The following is a 17,071-nucleotide window of genomic DNA, read 5'->3' on the forward strand; positions in this document are numbered from 1 at the left end:
TCCCTACCACGTGTTTATTTGTTAACTAATCCTAAATTAACTTCAAATTAAAACAAGATTATCAATTTCTTCCATTATACTCAAGTCACCCTACTTTTTAAAATCTCTTTAAAATTATTGCTATCAAAACACAACAGGTTTTAATTTGCTGATCAAGTATTCAGATGTCTCCACTGTTACAATCAATTGAAGATTATCTTTACCTTCAGCTACATTTGGTGAATTGAACACTGATTGTAAATATATGAATATCAAACGGAATTGAGTTTTATGATAATTAATCCAGTCTGACATTCTTGTTGGTTAATATCTTGAAGAGAACGGTTCTCAGAGCTCCAGCTGTGCTCTGATTTCATTCACAACTGGATATGGCTGGACTGCAGATTTTAGATCTTTTCTGTTGTTTCCAGAATTGATTCGCCTGTCTATCACTTGCCGCTTATGCTGTTTGGAACACAAGTAGTCCTCTTTGGTAACTTCATTAGGCTAACACCTCATTTTAAGGTATTCATGCTGCTGTTACTGACATGCCCTCCTGAACTCTCTCAGTTGAATGAGGATTGATCCTCTGGTTTGATGGTAAGAGATAAGTTGGGGAATATGCTGGGCCGTGATTCTGTAAGTTTTGTTGTAGTACAATTCTACTGCTGTTGATGGAAGGAAAGAGCTAAACTCTTGCACTGTAAGCCGTATATGCAAGAAGCTACATGCAGTATCATGAACACTGATAGGCCAAGAAATGAAATGCGAGCATCACTGTACAATGATGCAGGATCACAACTGCAGCAAGGGGAGATTAAGAGCCAACTTGACATAGGAGTTGGGAAAGAAGCAGCTGATCAGATTGTCTCATTCATAGTCACAAAGAGACTCTTTGAGATTAATGTACTGTTGGAGGTGAGGATGGAGGAGGTCGGGGAAATGGAGAGCCCTTCAAAAGAAAATAATCTGCCTGAGAGTTATGGGATCGACTTAATTGCCATGCATTTAATAGAAAGCTAATTGAAACTGTTTTTATCCCCAAAAGATAACAAGACAATAGAAACCAGAATACATGGTGCAGAGATGGATGTCAATAGCCCATCAACATCCAACACCTGCAATTATTCAGTAAACATATGTGTGATTACCCAGTTCTGCTGAAACAAAAAAATCACTGTTCACTCTGTGCAAATGGACAGCGATGTGGGGAAGTATTGGCTGAGTAGTACTGTCGCGAGACAGTTAATCCAAAGCCCCAGATAGCGTTCTGGAGACTTGGGTTCAAAGCCTGCTGCAGCACTTGGGGGAATTTGAATGCAATATAAAAAGCTCTGGAATTTAAGAATCTAATGATGACCATTAATCGATTGTCAGAAAAACCCATCTGGATCACTAATGCCCTTTCATGAAGGAAGCTGCCATCCTTCCCTGGTCTGGCCTACATTGTGACTTCAGACCAACAGCAATGTGGTTGACTCTTACCTGCCCTCTGGGCAATTAGGGATGGGCAGTAAATGCTGCTGGATCAGTGGTGCTGGAAGAGCACAGCAATTCAGGCAGCATCCGAGGACAGGCAAAATCGACGTTTCGGGCAAAAGCCCTTCATCAGGAATAAAGGCAGAGAGCCTGAAGCATGGAGAGATAAGCTAGAGGAGGGTGGGGGTGGGAGAGAGTGGCATAGAGTACAATAGGTCAGTGGGGAAGGAGATGAAGGTGATAGGTCAGGGAGGAGAGGGTGGAGTGGATAGGTGGAAAAGGAGCTGGGCAGGTCGGACAAGTCCGGACAGGTCAGGGGATCGAGTTTCTGGAGGTTAGAAGCTAGGATGAGGTGGGGGAAGGGGAAATGAGGAAACTGTTAAAATCCACATTGATGCCCTGGGGTTGAAGTGTTCCGAGGCGGAAGATGAGGCGTTCTTCCTCCAGGCGTCTGGTGGTGAGGGAGTGGCGGTGGAGGAGGCCCAGCACCTCCATATCCTCGGCAGAGTGGGAGGGGGAGTTGAAATGTTGAGCCACTGGGCGATGTGGTTGATTGGTGCGGGTGTCTCGGAGATGTTCCCTAAAGCGCTCTGCTAGGAGGCGTCCAGTCTCCCCAATGTAGAGGAGACCGCATCGGGAGCAACGGATACAATAGATGATATTAGTGGATGTGCAGGTAAAACTTTGATGGATGTGGAAAGCTCCTTTGGGGCCTTGGATGGAGGTGAGGGAGGAGGTGTGGGCGCAGGTTTTACAGTTCCTGCGGTGGCAGGGGAAAGTGCCAGGATGGGAGGGTGGGTCGTAGGGGGGCGTGGACCTGACCAGGTAGTCACGGAGGGAACGGTCTTTGCGGAAGGCGGAGAGGGGTGGGGAGGGAAATATATCCCTGGTGGTGGGGTCTGTTTGGAGGTGGCGGAAATGTCGGCGGATGATTTGGTTTATGCGAAGGTTGGTAGGGTGGAAGGTGAGCACCAGGGGCGTTCTGTCCTTGTTGCGGTTGGAGGGGTTGGGTCTGAGGGCAAATGCTGCTGGGCCAGCGACACCCTCATCCTATGAATGAATAAAAGAAAATAAAAGTCTTTACCCAGTGTGAATCTGTACATGTTCAACGATGTTGTGAACATTTACAAAGCTAAGTTCTCTGTATGCAAAACGTTATGAACTGCCAAAACCATTGTTCATTACTTGGTGTGAACAAGAGAAAAAAAATCCTTCAACTTGTGGTTATGAGTAAATTGACTGGTGTCTCAGCAGGATGGATGCCTGAGTGAATCCCTTCCCCCCCTCCCCCCCCCCCCCCCACCCCCCCTCCCTAGTGTGGCTGCACTGGTGTTTTGCAATTTCAGATAAATGCTGGCGGACTCTTACACACACTGTTAGCACCACACACTCCCCCAACCACCACCAACCCCAGAATCCAGTATAAAGCAGTAAACATTATCTCCTGTTGTGGAGGGACAGCCTGTATTGGTCTGAGTAGGAACACTGAGCAGATTTACCTTAATGACAACTTAATCGGTGACCAGAACAAGTTAAGCAAGTCCAAATAAAATGCATTATAGCACAGAAAAAGGCCAATCAAATCCAAGCTGGCACTCTGTAGCAGAATCCAACATTCTCATTCCCCATCCGTTCCCCAAACTCTGCAATTTTATTTCCCTCAGATCTGATATAATTGTTTTTATCAATCATTCATTTTCTCTGCTTGCACCACCGTAATAGGCAGCATGTTCTGCAATATTTCCAGCCAATACAGCAGAGACACTTACTCATCTCCCACTGTCTCAAAACCTCACATCTAGTCTTAATTCTTGTGCCATCAGCTATCAAATACAGATATTTTTGTCTGCTATATCTAGGTCTGTTATAATCTTATACAGCTTTATCAAAAATATATTTAACTTGTTTATTTCAAAGAAAATAGCAATCTCTTCAAATCAATTCAGTGACTGCATTTTCTTCATCAGTGAACCACTCCAGTAAGTCTGTACTCCCCACCCTGAAGATCACTCATATCCTTCCTTGTTAATGTCTGTTTTGTTCCACAAATCCAGATGACACAAGTTTGCTGTAAAACAGCAGTAGCTTTATTATTGGACAGCCGGCAAGAATTTCAAAGCATCTCTAAAGTAGCCGAGTGTCTACTTGTAAAACTCATCTTCACGAATCTCTGCCTTACCCACAGAGACAGTATATTTATTAAGCATTAGACAAAGGCATATCTCCCAGCCACAGCTTCCAACCTCATAGTATGGAACCCCCCCCCCCCCCCCCCCCCCCACTGCCCAGTTCTACCTTCTTCCCAAGATCCACAAGCCTGACCACCCTGGCCGACCCATTGTCTCAGCATGCTCCTGCCTGTCCTATTCCCCCTAGTCCAGGAACTCGCGACATACGTTCGTGACACCACCCACACCCTCCACCTCCTCCAAGACTTCCGTTTCCCCGGCCCCCAACGCCTCATCTTCACCATGTATATCCAATCCCTCTACACCTCCATCCGCCATGACCAGGGCCTCCAAGCCCTCCGTTTTTTCCTCTCCAGACGTCCCCCTCAGTACCCTTCTACCGACACTCTCATTCGTTTGGCCGAACTGGTCCTCACCCTTAACAATTTCTTCTTTGAAACCTGCCACTTCCTCCAGACCAAAGGGGTAGTCATGGGCACACGTATGGGCCCCAGCTATGCCTGTCTCTTTGTTGGCTACGTAGAACAGTTGATCTTCCGTAATTACACCGGCACCACTCCCCACCTCTTCCTCCACTACATTGATGATGCATTGGCGCCACCTCGTGCTCCCGTGAGGAGGTTGAGCAATTCATCAACTTCACCAACACATTCCACCCTGACCTTAAATTTACCTGGACCATCTCTGACATCTCCCTCCCCTTCCTGTACCTCTCCATCTCCATTAATGACGACCGACTTGACACTGACAATTTTTACAAACCTACCGACTCCCACAGCTACCTGGATTACAACTCTTCCCACCCTACCTCTTGCAAAAATGCCATCCCGTATTCACAATTACTCTGCCTCCACCGGATCTGCTCTCAGAAGGACCAGTTCCACCACAGAACACACCAGATGGCCTCCTTCTTCAGAGAACGTAATTTCCCTCCCACGTGGTTAAAGATGCCCTCCAATGCATCTCGTCAACATCCCGCACCTCCGCCCTCAGACCCAACCCCTCCAACCGCAACAAGAACAGAACGCCCCTGGTGCTCACCTTCCACCGCACCAAACTCCGCATAAACCAAATCATCCGCCGACATTTCCGCCGCCTCCAAACAGACCCCACCACCAGGGATATATTTCCCTCCCCACCCCTTTCCGCCTTCCACAAAGACCGTTCCTTCCGTGACTACCTAGTCAGGTCCACGCCCCCCTACAAGCCACCCTCCCATCCTGGCACTTTCCCCTGCCACCGCAGGAACTGTAAAACCTGCGCCCACACCTCGTGCCTCACCTTTATCCAAGGCCCTAAAGGAGCCTTCCACATCCATCAAAGTTTTATTTGCACATCCACTAATATCATTTATTGTATACGTTGCTCCCGATGCGGTCTCCTCTACATTGGGGAGACTGGGCGCCTCCTAGCAGAGCGCTTTAGGGAACATCTCTGGGACACCCGCACCAATCAACCACACCGCCCCGTGGCCCAACATTTCAACTCCCCCTCCCACTCTGCCGAGGATATGGAGGTCCTGGGCCTCCTTCACCGCCGCTCCCCCACCACCAGACGCCTGGAGGATGAACGCCTCATCTTCTGCCTCGGAACACTTGAACACCAGGGCATCAATGTGTACTTCAACAGCTTCCTCATTTCCCCCTCCCCCACCTCATCCTAGCTTCAAACTTCCAGCTCAGCACTGTCCCCATGACTTGTCCGGACTTGGCCGACCTACCTAGCTCCTTTTCCACCTATCCACTCCACCCTCTCCTCCCTGACCTCTCACCTTCATATCCTCCTCCACTCACCCATTGTACTCTATGCTACTCTCTCCCCACCCCCACCTTCCGCTAGCTTATCTCTTCACGCTTCAGGCTCACTGCCTTTATTCCTGATGAAGGGATGTTGCCCGAAACGTCGATTTCAAAGCTCCTTGGATGCTGCCTGAACTGCTGTGCTCTTCCAGCACCACTGATACAGAAAGCCATATCAGTCACATGGTCGATTGCCATTACATAGTTTAAAGCTGGTAATTATGAATTTACAAAGCTTGATGAATGCCAATGTCCTGTGATAATGTGTGATGGATTACAGAATCTGATTATCGTATTGTCCATGATTATGTGTTGACGGGAAGAGATTAAGGCAGAAGGGTTCTTCTTTCAGTAAATGGGGGATTCACTTACCTATGCTCATATGAAGGGGAAGTGAGACAATGGGAGCAGGAGGCAGTTTAACAGGGTTGTGCCCAGGGCTCTCAGTCTTGTCAGGAAAGGGCAAATTCCTCTATCTGGGGTTACCGGGCAATCCGCATGTGTGGCTCCAAGAGGTACTATTTAGAAGATACGGTCTGCCTCACCCCTACTGAGGTGTTCAGTCTGTATTGGAAGAGTACAGGCCTTGTACTCTTACAATACGGCAGTAAGACCTTTGGCAGGAGAATGTTTAACCCTTGAGTTGCCAATGCATCCTGAAAGAGAAGCAAAGTATAGAACAGGCCCCTCTGTGGTATTTTAACTTCCTCATCCTGACCAGGAATCTGTTGACCACAATAGGATGCAATGATTGACTGTGACCTAACTAGAACTTTGTCAACGGTCGGCATATTTTCCATGTGTATGTTATCATTCCCTGTATTAATGAAGCCCAGCATCCTGTACGTTTACTTAAAACACTTTGTGTTCTCTCTCCTTTAAGGATTTGTACACATTGTCCTGCATTCCTGCTGTCCTGCTCTCTATGTCTGTGCCATTCAAATATATATTCCCTTTCTACATTGCTTTTCTCAAAATGCATCAACTTACTGTGTGTTCTAATGAAGAGACATATTATACTCAAAATATTCTCTCTCGCTCCACACATTCTCCCCCCTGGAAAACAGAACAGTACAGCACCGGAATAATCGGCCCACCATGTCTGTGCTGATCATGATGCTATTCCAAACTGATTCCATCTGCCTGGATATGATCCATATCCATATCCCTGCCAACCCAGGACTGCTTATCTGTCTGTCCAAATGCCTCTTAAACATTGTGATTGTTTCTGTTTTTATCATCTCTCAGGCAAGTACATTCTAGTCACTGACGACCTTCTGCATAAGAAACTTGTCTGACACAACTCCATTTTAACTTGCACAGATGTTGTTGAAAATGCTCAGCAGGTCATGCAGCATCTGTGAAGAAAAATCAGTTAATGTTTCGGGTCCGGTCACCCTTCCTCAGAAATGTTAACTAATTTCTCTTCACAGATGCTGCTAGAACTGCTGAGCTTTTTCAGAAACTTCTGTTTTTCTTTCTGGTTTACAGCATCTGCTGTTCTTTCGGTTTTCATTTCCGTTAAACTTGCCCCTCTCCCCTTAAATCTATGGCCTATGTAATTGGTAATTTCCACATGGAAAAGGATTCAGATTATTCACTCTGTCTGTGCCTCTCGGATCACTCCACAGCCACTGACTTTCCAAAGACAGCAATCCAAGATTTTCCACCTCTCCCAATCCAGGAACCATCCTGGTAAACCCATTTCCACCCTCTCCAAAGCCTCCACATCCTCCTTAAAATGCGGTGCTCAAAACAGCACACAATACTGCAAAGGTGGCCTAATGACAGTTTTATATTCAGTCCCCTGACAGAAGAAGGCAAGCCTGCCATCCACCTCCTTCATCACATTCAGGGAGCTGTGAACTTGCACGTGAAGATCCCTTTGTGTATCAATGCTGCTCAGGGCACTTCCTTTTAGAGTATACATTCCTCTTACAATGAGTACAATGAGCCGCCCAAAACGCATCACGTCACACTTGTCTGAATTAAAATCTATCTGAAATTTCTGCGCATAACCTTCCAACTGATCTCGTCCTTGATGTTTCCTTTGACAACGTTCTTCACGATTCACAACTTCTTCACTTTGTGCCATCTACAAACTTGCTAATTAAATCGTTTACATTTTCAGGCTAATCATTTATATGTGTTACAAATAACAGATGTCCCAGCTCTGACCCTTGTGGAACAGAGGCACTGGTCACAGACCTCCAGCCGGCAACATACCCCTGCACTCTGTTGCTGGGAGAAATATCAAAGAGGAGCCTTGAGTTCTGTGCTGAGCACCATGACCAATGTTTATTCAGAGCTCCTTACTAATGCATGATAAAAGAGTTCCCTCTCTGGAATTCTGTGGCTCCCCCAGCCAAGTCCAGCATTTTGATGTGTTTCTTTCATACGTTCCACTAATATTTCCCCCCGACCAGATCTCCTGGGTTCGGGATGTCAGCTCGGATGTTTATGAGCTCCCTTTCCCAGTCTCTGATTCTCTGTCCGTCTGCAACTTCCCCTCTCAGCTCATGCAGTTGCTTTGTCAGTTCTTTCACAAATTGTTTCACCCTATCCTTGCAATTGTACATCTCCTGCCCTCCCACTACCATACCCTCTGGCAGCTGCATAGTCCATCCGTTCACTAATTCAAAGGGGCATTTCTCAGTTCCCTTTGTTGGGGTTGACGTCAGTTTCATTAGGATTGTGGGGAATACTGTAACTCATCCTTGCCTGTCTCTGTCAGGGCCTTAGTCAGACTAGCTTTCAGTGTCTGCTTCATTCCTTCTCCTGTCCCTGAGCTCTGGGGGTGGTATGTGAGATGAGATTTCTGCTCAGTACCAAACAGGCCACAGAGCTGCTTAACTTCGTTTCCTGGAACATGTGTCCCTTGGTCAGAATCGGCAGGGGAATGCTTCCGCCCACTGAGTAAACGTGTTTATTAAGACCCAGCAGGATTTCCTTCCCTGGGATTGGGATGGGGAGTACGTAAAATCCATCTGCAATTGTTCCCGTGGGCCCCTGGGTCCCTGTGGCTTCCTGCATTTTATCCTGATTGTTTTCCCTGGCTCACACTGTGTACAGACTACACCCCTTCGACAAAACCTTCTTGTTCCAGAACACCTCTGTAGTTGATCATCCGTTATTGCATTTTATCCTGCTCAATATGGGCCAGCCCATGATATGTTTTTCATAATGTTTGTCTTATACAGTGGCACTGCTGGATCATCCTATGTCCTATTACTGCCCCACCCTTTTCCCATTCCTGTTTCTCCTGCTATGGGACTGTTTCTGGAAATGTCTTTAAACTTTCCTTTCTCGCTTCTGAAGCTACTGCCACTGAATCCTCCTCAAATGTCTGCACTGTTTCAGTAAGTAATCTCACCCATGCTCACCAACTACCCCATTGGTGTGGGGTTTCTACTTTCCTGTGAGCTCTAATCTTCATTATTGCTGCTTCACTGGGAAAGTTAGCTGCTTCCACTAACTCTCTGACCTGTTCTTCATGCTCTATGTGGCCCCCAGACAGGGTGATACACCTTCACCGAGCCCAGTCATGAACTATACCAAAGGCATGCTGACTGTGTGCATTTTGCCTCCCTCACCCCTGGTTAATGTCCGCGCTTCTGCCAGGGCTCGTGATGGTTCTCTATTTCTGGATAATTCCTCACAAAATTCCCACAATAATTAAACAATCCTAAAGTTTGCCTGATCCCTTTACGGTGTGTGGGTGGATAGTTTTATAATCATAGTTTTTGTTCCCGCTGGGACTGTCCCCTCTCCCTTCCTGATTTGATCTCCCCAATTCCGTCTCTCCCTACCTTCCCAGTTGCACTCTCTGTGCGTTAATTTTAAGCCTGGCCGAGTTAACCTGATCCAATACTCTGTATAATATCTGGATATGTTCTTTCTCACTGTTTGAGGTGATGAGGTGTTGGTAAGATCAGTGTGACTAAATCCATCAAACACACATCGGTGGGATATACTGGAATATTGCAGGATCCCTGAGGTAATAGCATCCTGGTCGCCTGTTCTCCTCAGTCAGTAAACACCACTTTCATCTGCCATTCAATGTCCACAGGTATGGAGCCAGACTATTCCCAGCTTCTGTCAATCTGTCACTCTCACAATTATTGCGCACTCATCCCCAGTTTTGATGAGATCCTGTTTGTGTGGGGAGTGAGAGGGCCCTCGATCTCTACAGGGTCGATAGACAACAACCCACTTTCCTGTTTGAGTTACGCACATCGCTGAGTTCGTCCGAGCTATAACCCACCAGATTCTTTGACTGTCCCAGTCTCCCTGCAATGCAGCTACTCCGGAGAGGTTGCCTCTCCTTTTCTTTCTGTCCCAGTCCTGGCCGGAGCATCCCCATGTTTAAATTCAGGTGTTGATGTCAATAGTTGCATAAATAGGAGGAACTCCCAGAAGGTCCCTTCTTGAGTTTCACACCTCCATATCTGAATACATTTTGTCATACTCCCAGTTTACATCGGGGCAGGTTTGCTTCATCCAGCTTCCTAGGTTCCCTCTCCGACTGCTCTCATTTTAGTAATTGAGGGAGTGAGGGGTAAATGCTTATCCGTAACTAACAAAGATGCTCCAGTGTTAGCATCTTGCAGTTTTGGCCCTTCAACAGCGCGTCAATGAATATTCATGGGCTATACATATACTTAAGTGAACACAGGCCACTCACAATATGAATACATATCTCCCTCTCTGTGCCTACGTTCCTTGTCTATGTGCCCTTTCCTGCTTCCCTTGTAACATTGTGGGTCTGATTACCCTCCCTGTACTGCAGCTATTCCCCTGTGTTTCTGCATTTGCCTCAGCTCTCATGACGCAATTCAGAGTGTGGTTAGAATTATCTCCCACGGGGAGTCTCATGTTTGTAATTACAGTTAAATAGGGTCCCATGTCATCTTTTAAATACATCAAACCTATTCCATCATCACAGGTTGGGGTTTGGTAATCCCCCGTGGTCCTTACACACTTCAGGCTTCCTCTCTGTATAATCCTCGATATTATCCTTGGACCCCTGAGTCACCAAGGTTATTTTAGCCCATTCAGCCTGTCCCGTCCCCAGTGTGTCCCTGCAATATCTGTAAATGCCTGGAGACACTGATCGGCTGTACTCTGGGAGGGACCGGCTTGTACCCCATCCTCTCATTGCAGGGACAGTTTCTGTTGTACACTTCAGGGCATCTTGGCCCGAGGGAGGGTCCATACATCATCTTCGGTGAGACTGTGTACCTCTACTAATTCATCCATATTGTCCCAATAAGGCCCATTATTATCATTTCTCTATCAGGCTGGGTGTTCATTCACCAACATCTGTCGTTCAGTGGGTGAATGGTTCAGGTTTAGTTTCTGTCAGTTCCCTTTGTTGCCCCCCCCCCCCCCACCTGTCTATCCAAGTTTGAGCTTTGATGCCCAGCGATGCTTCAGACACGGCCTTCTGGGCCTTACAGGGCGGTGGGTCATCCCATCCATTGCCGTCCCTCTGTCCATACGTAGGCGCTTTGTCATCAAACCCGTTCCTGCCAGTGCCACCATCCTCACTGCCTTCTGAGGAGAGAGAGAGACTAGGTACCTCCCCCACTGTAACTACCACCTGGCCCTTTGGATTTAAGGCCTCACGTCTGAGAGCCACCACCTTCACTTGTTCCTGTTTCTCATAATAATGTAATATATTCCATCATTCCTTGAATAAAACAGAACAAAATGTGAATTTGGTTTGACTTGAAATATTAATAATATGACATTCACTTCACTTATCTATGGACGTGAAAATTGTACTGTGATTATTTAAGTGAATTTAACGTGATCATACAATGAAAATAACTCTGATAATCAACGACAATGAATGAACTGAATAATATGTGATTATTTGTACCAGTTCTTGCATTGAAAATTCGATTTTATTTTAATGCTTGTCACCCATTACGTCATGCATAGTTATTAGGGAATAAAGTAATGGAAGGATATCAAAGAAAATAAATAGACTTTAATTTTAGCTTCACTACAATAATGAACCAAAACAATATTTGGACATACGGTTAAACTACATAACAAAATTTCCAGTGTCATTATTGACATGAAAACTATTTTAGTTTGCAAGTTGTTTTGCTCTAAGAATAATTGGAAATGAATTGTGATTTGGAATTCACCATTTAAAATATATTTTGAAGAGAATAATCAGATGCATTTTTTGGAGGAAATTAGGAATGGAAATAAATATCTCTTCATTGATATTAATAGTTTTAAAATGTTTAGAATTTGACTGGGATTATTTGATTGAGAGAGGCTGCATGATTATAAAGAGCAGTCGCCTTTTTCATTGCATTGTTGGTTTCACTAGAATCTGGTGTGGTCTGAGCTCTTGTTGTGTGCAGTGGACTGTCACTCATAGCTTAATTAACCTGCGAGTCTCAGATCAGGTTTCCTTTGTCTGTAAGTCAGTCTGTAAGTGAGCAACACACCTCCTTTTGTGAGGGGAAACAGATTCTCTTCAAAGGAAATAAGTGGCACATCATTCTGAGAATGGTTTCTAGCACACACCATCAACAGGGAAGGGGTTTTTTCTAAAGATTTCCAATCTCTATCTACAAATCTGATTTGTCAGTTTGTGGAGGATTCAGCCCCTTTGTTCAGAGCTGTTTTATACAAGCAGTTGGTTCATTATCTCTTTGCCAAGAATGTTGTTTACTTTTCCCTTTTACTGTGATTCTGCAGGTTAGAATATTCTGTGATTCAATAATGGTCAATAACCGATCATTGAATGATTTTGTTCCTATCAGAGCAGTGGCCTTGTTTTCTGCTAATTATTCACTTTCCATTTTCTGGTTGTGTTGAATGTTCCAGAACCAGACTCTGAGCAATGTTTCCATTCACTTGTATTGGATTCACTGACAGCCACATAGTCAGTCAGTTTCAGCAGTTTGAATTTAATAATCATCTAGAATTATGATTCTATTGATGAAATTATTCTCGATTGTCAGGAAAAACCCATCTCGGTCACTGATGTCCTTTAGCGAAGGAAGCTGCCATCCTTACCTGATCTAGTCTACATGTGACCCCTGACCCACAGCAATGTGGTTGACTCTTACCTGCCCTCTGGGTAATAAATGCTGCCCATAGCCAGTGGCACCTACATCCAGTGAATGAATTTTCAACAAAGCTCTTCGTCCTGGGTCATGTGAGAAAGAAGCAGGAGGTGACCATTCAGCCCCTCAAGTCCACTCCATCATTCAATAAGGCCAGGCCTGATCTGTTAGTGATTGATGTTCCATCTTCCCCCAACGTCCCTTAGCAAGAATCTATCAACCTGTGTCTTAAAAATATTCATTGAGCCCACCTTCTGAGGCAGAGAGTTCCAAAGTTGCACAGCCCTCTGTGAGGAAATAAATCTCCTCATCTCGTCCTGAAAGAGTGAATCTAATTTTAAAGCAGTTCTCTCGAGTTCACGTATGACCCACAAGAGGAAACATCCTTTCCACGTCCTCCTTACCAAACCATTCAAGATCTTAGACCCTTCAGTCATGTCATCCCTCACTCTCACAAACTCCAGCTGAAACAAATCCAGCCGGTTCAACCGATCCACATTTTATTACTGTCACGCTGGGTTGAAATGTTGTGTTGTGTTTATTATGCAGTGATTGTGTTGTTCCACTCTGTGGGGTCTAAGAGTCAACGTGAGCAATACTACCTTTTCTGTCTCACTGTATTACATATATCTAACATCACTGTGGTGATCCTATCCCTCCCTTACTCATATAACCAAAAAGAATGGCAGAGAGAGATGAAGAAGAGTTGTTACAAAATTTGTTGTCGCCTAAAAGGTACTTGGTCTGTTTGTAGATATTGTAGTATAGTTGAAGTAACCAGTTAATGAAAAGTTACTGACAAAATATTTTAAGTGGAGTTGCTATTGGTGATGGAAATGCTGCTGGTTGGTATAAGAGAAGGCTGGGGTGAATACTGTAATGATGAGAAAGTTGAGCAGGGTAACCTTTTATCTTTGTCAATAAGAAGAGGCAGAGATTGCAGCTAGGACAGAGTTGGAGCTGTTTTGATCTTGCAGACATTATTTTAATATTTATTTGCTGTGATTTGGTTGTCATTGGCTGGGCCCAGCATTTATTGCCCATCCCTAGTTACCCTTGAGAAATTGGTGGTGAGCTGTGTTCTTGAGCTGCTGCAGTCTAGCTGCTGTGGGATGACACACGATGCCATTGGGGTGGGGATTTCCAGGACATTCACCCACCGACAGTGAAGGAATGGCGATATATTCCCAAGTCAGGGTGGGTTAGTACCTTGGAGGGGAACTTGAAGGTAGTTGTCTTTCCATATAGCTGTTGGCCTTGTCCTTCGAGATGGAAGAGGCCATGGGTTCCTTGAGTGTTGTTAGGGCTGCACTCATCCAGGCAAGTGGGGAGTATTCCATCACACTCCTGAATTGTGCCTGGTCGCTGTTGGGCAGGCTTTCAGGAGCCAGGAGTTGAATTACTCTTGTAGCCACTGTGTTTATGTGGTGAGACCAATTCAGTTTCTGATCAATGATTATCCCCAGGATAGTGTTGATAGTGGGTGTTCAGTGATGGTAACAGCATTGAATGTCAAGTGATGGTGGTTAGGTCATTTCTTATATGTGATGGTCGCAGCCTGCATCTGTGTGGCATGTATGTTACTTGCCCCTTGTGTGCCCAAACCTGGATATTGTCCAGATTTTGTAGTTCTTGCTGTTGGACTGCTTCAGTACCTGAGATGTTAATTATTTATCAACGTTCAATAATTACAAAATTATGCAAATTCCTTTTTCTATCAAATGTCATGGACTGTATCTTGTGGTCACTCTGATATTCACTTTCATTATGTCCTTTTTTCTTCATAATTCAGACACAAATGTTTGAATATCGATCAGGATAAAATTAAATAAATTAAAAACATACGTTTCTACATGTAAGCTAATTGAATGAAATACATTACTTCTGTATTGTCTGCATTTTGAGCAAAAGTCATTTCTTTTCAATAATTACTGGATGGCTCATTTATTGACCTCAATCCATCAATCTAGGTGTTATATTTTAGTCTTCAGTTTACCGATCTTAATGATGTCTAATCAACATCAGAGCAAAGTGCTTTTAAAATATTGAGTCAACTTATTTGTTCAGATTACAACATTTATTATGAACTCATTATCCTTATAATAATTACAAAATAATTTGTTTGTCTTTCTAACGTGTATAGTCAGATCCATATTTTAATTTAATCCATTGTTTCATTTAATCCATTGCAGCAATGCTATTGTTTTCAGGTCAACTATCCCACAGTGGAACCAATGATTTTGCATCCACACGCTTTGAAAACTGACATTTGTTCATTTGAATAATCACAGCTGTCTCAGCCTTATAAATTCAGAGAACTGTAATTACTTTTCACTGCAATGATTGCTGTTCATGTCTACACATTGCACAGTCACATAGTAACATTAAATATCTCCTTCTTTAAAGTGCACTGATTCATTTTCAAAAATCTATGTGTTGCTAATATGTAATTATTGTTCAGTTCAGTAAGGAGTGTAAATGTGCAATAATAGCTCAGTACGTGAACTGATGTGAATATATTGCAGTGTACAAACTCTCAATCATTGTGAATATCAATTTTTATTTTAACCATGGAAACAGTTGAATTAATTTAATTATATTTCACTTTAATGCTCGGATTCATTGTATTTCTAATCACAATAAGAGTGAACTATTTCATGTGACACAATTATTTTTGCTTTCCTGTACCCATCACAGTCAAGTTTGAATTGTAAAAAGTTAGACTGATACAGAACGGAAACAGGCCATTCAGCCCAACTTGGCATTCCGGCCAGGTTTCTGAAACTAAACTAGTCCCATTTTCCTGTGTTTGTCCCATATCGCTCTGGATGTTTTCTATCCATGTAACTGTCCAAATGTCTTTTAGATTTTGTAATTGTACCAGCCGCTGCCTTTCCTCTCACAGCTCAACTCAAAATGCCAAACACGCGTTGTGAAAATAGTTGCCCCTCAGATCCCTTTTAAAACTTTCCCCTCACCTTAATAATATTCATACTTAAATCAGTGACCTGAAGCAAATACATTCAAGATATTGTGATCATTATAATGAACAACAGATACAAGTTGAGAAAATGTTGGATTGAAAAGTAATTCAATTGACACTTAGACATTTTCTAATCAACTCTGAGGTGCTTTGACACATCTCTGTTTAAGGTAGGAATTGAACGCCTGTCTCCTCGTCTATTAGTACAGACATTACCAGAGCCCTCCATAATGTTCCCATGCAGGAAGGGCAGGACTATAATCACATACTTACTGTGGTTACTCTCAGGGAAATCTGCTCAGATATTTATTGTGATAATTGGACTAGGATTGTATTAGACAGTTCCAGTGTGTAATGGATAAAAACAATTAGTAATTTCTAATAATGATGGAACGAAGCGACAATGATCTTAAATAAATATAAGTCTCATGATAATCAAATAATTCCATATGTTTGAAGCAGTTATTCACATACACAAATTAAACATAAACTGCTTTGTAAAGCACATGATTCGGAAATAAAGCATTGGTCATTCAATGTGACTACTCAGCGAAAGACAACTTCCCTCAGTTTCACAAAATTGTGATTTCTAAGAATTCAAGATTTATTGTAAAAGAATAGATCAAACATTTGTTAATTCTGGTTTGTGTACACAAGAAACACATGACATTTAAATAATGTTTAATGTGAAAAATGGTTCGCTCTTTTGTAATAATCAGAAATATAGAAATGTTAGCATTGAAGTGAAATACAATCAGTACAAGAATGCAAAAAACTCAGAAACAAAATCAGTAATTGGTGGAAACCAACTCAGCAGGTCTGGCAGGATCTGTGGGGAGCATTCAGTGTTAATACTTTGGCTCCAGTGACCCTTCCTCAGAATGTATTTTTGCTCACAGCCAATTCAATCCAACTAAGCTTCCACACTGAAATTTATTTTGCTAAGATTAAGAGAGTGTAGAGTGCAATATTGTTTGTCAGTTGATGTATTGAGCCATTGTTCCACATCGACAGCTGGATGTATTGCATTTAAACAATGATTACCAGTTAGACATTAGCAATAATTAGTTTTAAAATGGCTGAAACCAAATTTAAGGTTGATAAGAAAATCCTTATTGCAATGTAATTGTGCAGTATATCGGAAAAAACTGAAATATTGAAGTGAAAAATAATTAGCCATCTCTTAATTGATGAGGCTGATTAATAATCCATCCATTAATATGAGAATTCAAATGAAAGAGAATAAGATAGTTGCTATGAGTGTTGGGTGAGAAAACGTTGGTTAATTGCAGGTGTGTTGACCTGAAAATAATATTAATATTTCATTATGACACTGGCATTAAAAAATAATGGATTCAACTAAAATGAGAATCTCATGATGGCGTGAGAATTGAAATGACAATTAAATTAGATTAGATTAGATTACTTACAGTGTGGAAACAGGCCCTTCGGACCTACAAGTCCACACCACCCCGCCGAAGCGCAACCCACCCATACTCCTACATCTACCCCTTATCTAACACTATGGGCGATTTAGCATGGCCAATT

The sequence above is a fragment of the Chiloscyllium plagiosum genome, unplaced genomic scaffold, assembly GCF_037043375.1.
Source record: "Chiloscyllium plagiosum isolate Xiang-an unplaced genomic scaffold, Cpla_swu_hap1 HiC_scaffold_13, whole genome shotgun sequence".
In the NCBI taxonomy this organism is placed as follows: Eukaryota; Metazoa; Chordata; class Chondrichthyes; order Orectolobiformes; family Hemiscylliidae; genus Chiloscyllium; species Chiloscyllium plagiosum.